General features: G+C 37.5%; 1 non-coding gene across 1 annotated transcript in view; it reads left to right on the forward strand.

Moving 5' to 3' along the window:
* The first annotated feature begins 4,214 nt into the window (after positions 1–4,214).
* The window catches only part of LOC134674262 (small subunit ribosomal RNA), a 1,908-nt gene continuing 1,122 nt past the window's right edge, over positions 4,215–5,000 (forward strand). The window contains exon 1 of the ribosomal RNA XR_010099570.1: positions 4,215–5,000. This exon is cut by the window's right edge and continues 1,122 nt beyond it. This is a non-coding gene — a ribosomal RNA (small subunit ribosomal RNA).

The raw sequence follows: 5,000 nt of genomic DNA on the forward strand, positions 1-5,000 counted from the left end.
CCCCCCCCACCCCCCCCCCCCCCGTTTTTTATTAATTTCTCCCAGCTTAAATAAGCATAAGCATTTCAAGGACATAATAATTAGGTTAGGTTAGGTTAGGTTAGGTTTGGTTTGGTTAGGTTAGGTTAGGTTAGGTTAAAAAAAAAGTAGGTTAAGTTAGGTTAGGTTAAAAAAAAATAACAAAAAAAGTTAGGTTACGTTAGGTTAGGTTAGGTTTTTATGATTAATAAAATAAAAAAAATTAATCATAAAAACCTAACCTAATTTTTTTTAAGCATAAACCCCCCCCCCCCCCCCCTCCCCCTCACCCCTTCCTCCAGGTTTGGTTAAGGTTTTACAATTTTAGGCTATTACAATTTTTTTCCCATTTTTCCTTGCTTAAATATGCATATGAAACCCACATAACAAGGTGAATGAATAAATAGGTCCGAAACAAAATTAATATGTCAAAGAGCTCACCCTGCACCATGACATCATTGACAGCCAGCTTATTTTTGGATTTCATGCCCCAGGATCCCGTCCATCACAACACGAAGCTTTGTACTTTTGATGCTGGCCAGCCCCGTTGAAAACAGAATGATGTTGAGCTAGAAGCTTACAGGTCCATTCAACATATCATAAGAGTTAATATTGACCTCCCTAGCATGTCCCAATTCAACATATTCATCAATGAATTTTTTATACTGCTCTAGCAACTCACACATTTTTCATTAATTTTCTCTCTATCGAGTAAAATCTTTGTAAGGCAGCGGAAAAGGAGTTACCCAAATTTAGTTCACCTAAGGGGTGTTTAAGGGGAATGTCCACCTGAAATGTGTTATTATTCAAAGTAACAGACTCCTGAAATATTTTGTACTGTCACTAACAGCAAAATTTGTTACTAAATCAGTGTTTGAGATATTGCCAGATTGGTTTATCTTGCCACCGACAACATAGCCAAATACGGTGCTTTGCAAGACAAGCCCCTCAGGCAATTTGATCCAATCATTTAATAATAATTCAAAATAAATATCACTTGCTAATGCTAATCAAACGCAGTGAATAATGTTCAAGACGAATTCACTATGCACTTACCATGTGTTATGGTCACGCAAATCACAGAAACGATTAGTTGTACAATCATTGCTCTCATTTGTCTCAGTTTGTATTTGTTCAGGTTCAGGTATATGAAAAATTTTCACTTTGACGTTTCGAGAGTCGTATTTTCCTACCAATTATTTCCATAACCATAAGATACCAGATTAAAAATCGATGCTCATCGAGTACAATTATCATTTTACTTACAATTCGGCGTGGCATACGGTACAAAATCAAGTTGCTCAAATGAAATAATAGCAAATTATCATCATCATCATCATATATTCATCTTATCATGCTTCATGAAATGTCACCATCGAATATCGAAATTAATACTCAAATTACCTTTCAAGTAATACATGAATCAACATTTTAAAATACTTTGTATTTTAACTTAAAATAACAAAGCTGTTTATAGTTTAGCGTAGGAAAAGCTAGGAAATAAAAACAATAATCGTTACAAATCGATGATTCGGTCACTGCCAAATCGATTAGACAAACTCACTTACCAATGCTCGATAGATGGCGGGCTGCAACGGCTGCTCTAATTTAAACAGAAAAATACACCTCCTTTTTTTTTAAGTAGGCCAAAGATCACAGATATAATAATATCCAAAGATGATGACTTATGAATAGGCATGATGACATTTTTTTGGAAATGGTTTCATTATAGACGCTTAATAATTACAGAAAAATTTAAAAAAAAAATCATATTCATTAATTTTGAATAAAAAAACATGTGTAATTAGTTTCGTGTCTTATGGTGTGGCGTTCAAAATATTTGCACACGGCGCGCACCTCTTCCAAATAACACAAAAATCAATAAAAATAAACGTAAGTACATTTTTTTTACACTCTATTATTATACGCAGTAGCCCCCTCCCTTCCTTTTTACTCAATCATATTATTATTAAATTTCGTTTCTACCTTTCTTCGGTCAAGGCCTCTACAGACGTTGTAACAAGTCACATTCGATTTTTTCTTTTGTCATCGATGCTAAGTTTATTTAGTTAACTTAACCAGCAAAAAGCCTAAAATTACTTTTCAGATTTAATTTAGATAAATAAATGTACCTACCCACCTAACTGCCGGACGCAAATCGAATGCGATCCAAGGTGAGTTGTGTCTGTATAGCCCCCCCCCCTCGCATTGACTGACATTGATTGATTTACATAATATGTCCAGTGTTGCCAACTTGGCATAATTGATGCCAGATCTGGCATATTTTCACTTGCTTTGGCACCAAAATTTTCCATTTAGCATCTGGCATATTATTTAGCATAATTTAGTCTAAGCCAAGTTTGCACCAACTTGCAACAATATGCGCCATCGCCTTATGTGGTTCATATTTTCATATGTATTTTTTTACTTTTTTGGACGGATGGACGTCGACGGACTATATAAAGTTGGTCAAGCAGATCTTGTCAGTAGAAAAAGGCGGAAAATTTGAATAAATTTATGTGTTTTAAGTATTTAATTTCAAGTAGACATTTTAGCATTTTTTTTAGCATATTTCAATAAACTTTGGCATAATTTTGGCATAATCTAGACATTAGTCTAGCATTTTTTCAAAATCCGAGTTGGCAACACTGAATATGTCACATCATTGACACTGACACATTCAGTTCGACGACACAATCAATCAATCAATACGATCGATCCTTTATTATTTACCTATATAAATAAATAAATAAACAAACAATTAGGTAAGTAAGTGATTCAACCGGTAAACTTTGTTCGCCATATTTTTTTTTTTTTAGCCTAACCTAACCTAACCTAACCTAACCTAACCTAACCTAACCTAACCTAACCTAACCTAACTTTTTTTTTTTTTTTTGTTTTTTTTACCTAACCTAACCTAACCTAACCTAACTTTTTTTTTCTTGTTTTTTTTTTTTAACTTAACCTAACCTAATTTTTTTATTTTTATTAATCTAACCTAACCTAACCTAACCTAACCTAACCAAACCAAATTATTATGTCCTTAAAATGGTTATAGCCTCGCAGCAAATTTTCCAGTAAAATACCTAAAGTTGGTGTATGTACTTATGTTACTTATAAACTTATAATATATGTATTATAAGATTTATCATAAGAAAAATGTAAGTACCCTATATTACCTAGTTTTAGGTATCTACAACAACACGAAACAACTGCTGCTCCTCGGAGCTTTTAGGGAGCGCGGCGGTCACACGCGCACCACCCATGTATATTACACATGCTGGTGTGGACCGACCGTTGTATTATTTATTTGCACTTTGGTCCTAGTTTACGCGTTTTAATATTGAAACGTGACAGACGGGAGATATATTCTATCCTTACCCACGGGGGAGAGTACAACGCGCGCAGTATTTACTTGCAGATTGTCTGTCACCATCGCCAATTCGAGACGACGCAACGTTGCCGATTGGTTTGAATGATGACAACATATTTGCGAGAAAATAGTGTGTTCTCCTATACGTGTGGCGAGGATCGATCGGATGATAATCCGATTTAAAACAAAGAACAATTTATAACCCTTAACGGTAATACGGTTTTTGAAACTCTCTCTCGGTGTTTTCATATCGCGAAACCTTCAAATACGCAATTGTAATTGCGGTTAGTGGTTTAGCGGTGGTGGGGATACGCTTTGATGTAAGTTTCATTATACTGTATTGGTTGTGAGGGTTTTGAGGGCTCTATAATACCTGGCGAGCGATATAAATCGTAACGAACGACTATGTTAAAAAAAGAATCTAAAAATTTAAAAAAAAAAAAATAGTGAAATTTTTATGTCTGGTCGTGGAAGAACGTTCGATTACATATCGGCGCTATGAAACATCACACACTATGTGTGTGTGTATGTGCGCGCTTTACTCACCCGCTACCTACCTAAGGTACACGCACGCACGCGTGTGTGTCTGTACCACCAGGTAGAATAGAGTGGTAAGTAAAATATCCACCAGTCTACGATACGCCACGTCGATTTCGGTATATCCGAATGGTGGCGTGTGTCGTATACGACTCGTGTCTTACGCGTGCGGTCTCCGTCGTCTGTGTGTGTGTTGTGTAGTATAATATACATAGATGATATTGGCGCGCACGCGTCGGCGCTAGTGTTTTGTGTCTCTAAACAAGACTCACATGAACACGGCAGCTCCCTGGTTGATCCTGCCAGTAGTTATATGCTTGTCTCAAAGATTAAGCCATGCATGTCTCAGTGCAAGCCGTATTAAGGCGATACCGCGAATGGCTCAATATATCAGTTTTGGTTCCTTAGATCTTACTCAGTTACTTGGATAACTGTGGTAATTCTAGAGCTAATACATGCAATCAGAACTCTGACCAGTGATGGGATGAGTGCTTTTATTAGATCAAAACCAATCGGCGGAGGGCCTCGCGTCCGAAGTCGTAACATTTTGATGAATCTGGATAACTTTTGCAGATCGCACGGTCCAGTACCGGCGACGCATCTTTCAAATGTCTGCCTTATCAACTTTCGATGGTAGTTTCTGCGACTACCATGGTTGTCACGGGTAACGGGGAATCAGGGTTCGATTCCGGAGAGGGAGCCTGAGAAACGGCTACCACATCCAAGGAAGGCAGCAGGCGCGCAAATTACCCACTCCCGGCACGGGGAGGTAGTGACGAAAAATAACGATACGGGACTCTTACGAGGCCTCGTAATCGGAATGAGTACACTTTAAATATTTTAACGAGGAACAATTGGAGGGCAAGTCTGGTGCCAGCAGCCGCGGTAACTCCAGCTCCAATAGCGTATACTAAAATTGTTGCGGTTAAAAAGCTCGTAGTTGCATTTGTGCTACGCACTGTCGGTGCGATTCATCCGAATCGATACTGACACGTTTGCGGAGCATATCGTCGGTGAATCGTATGTAAAAGTACGGTTCAATATAAAAATCCTATCGCGATGCTCTTCAGTG

Source organism: Cydia fagiglandana, chromosome 19 (genome assembly GCF_963556715.1).
Source record: "Cydia fagiglandana chromosome 19, ilCydFagi1.1, whole genome shotgun sequence".
NCBI classification, from domain to species: domain Eukaryota; kingdom Metazoa; phylum Arthropoda; class Insecta; order Lepidoptera; family Tortricidae; genus Cydia; species Cydia fagiglandana.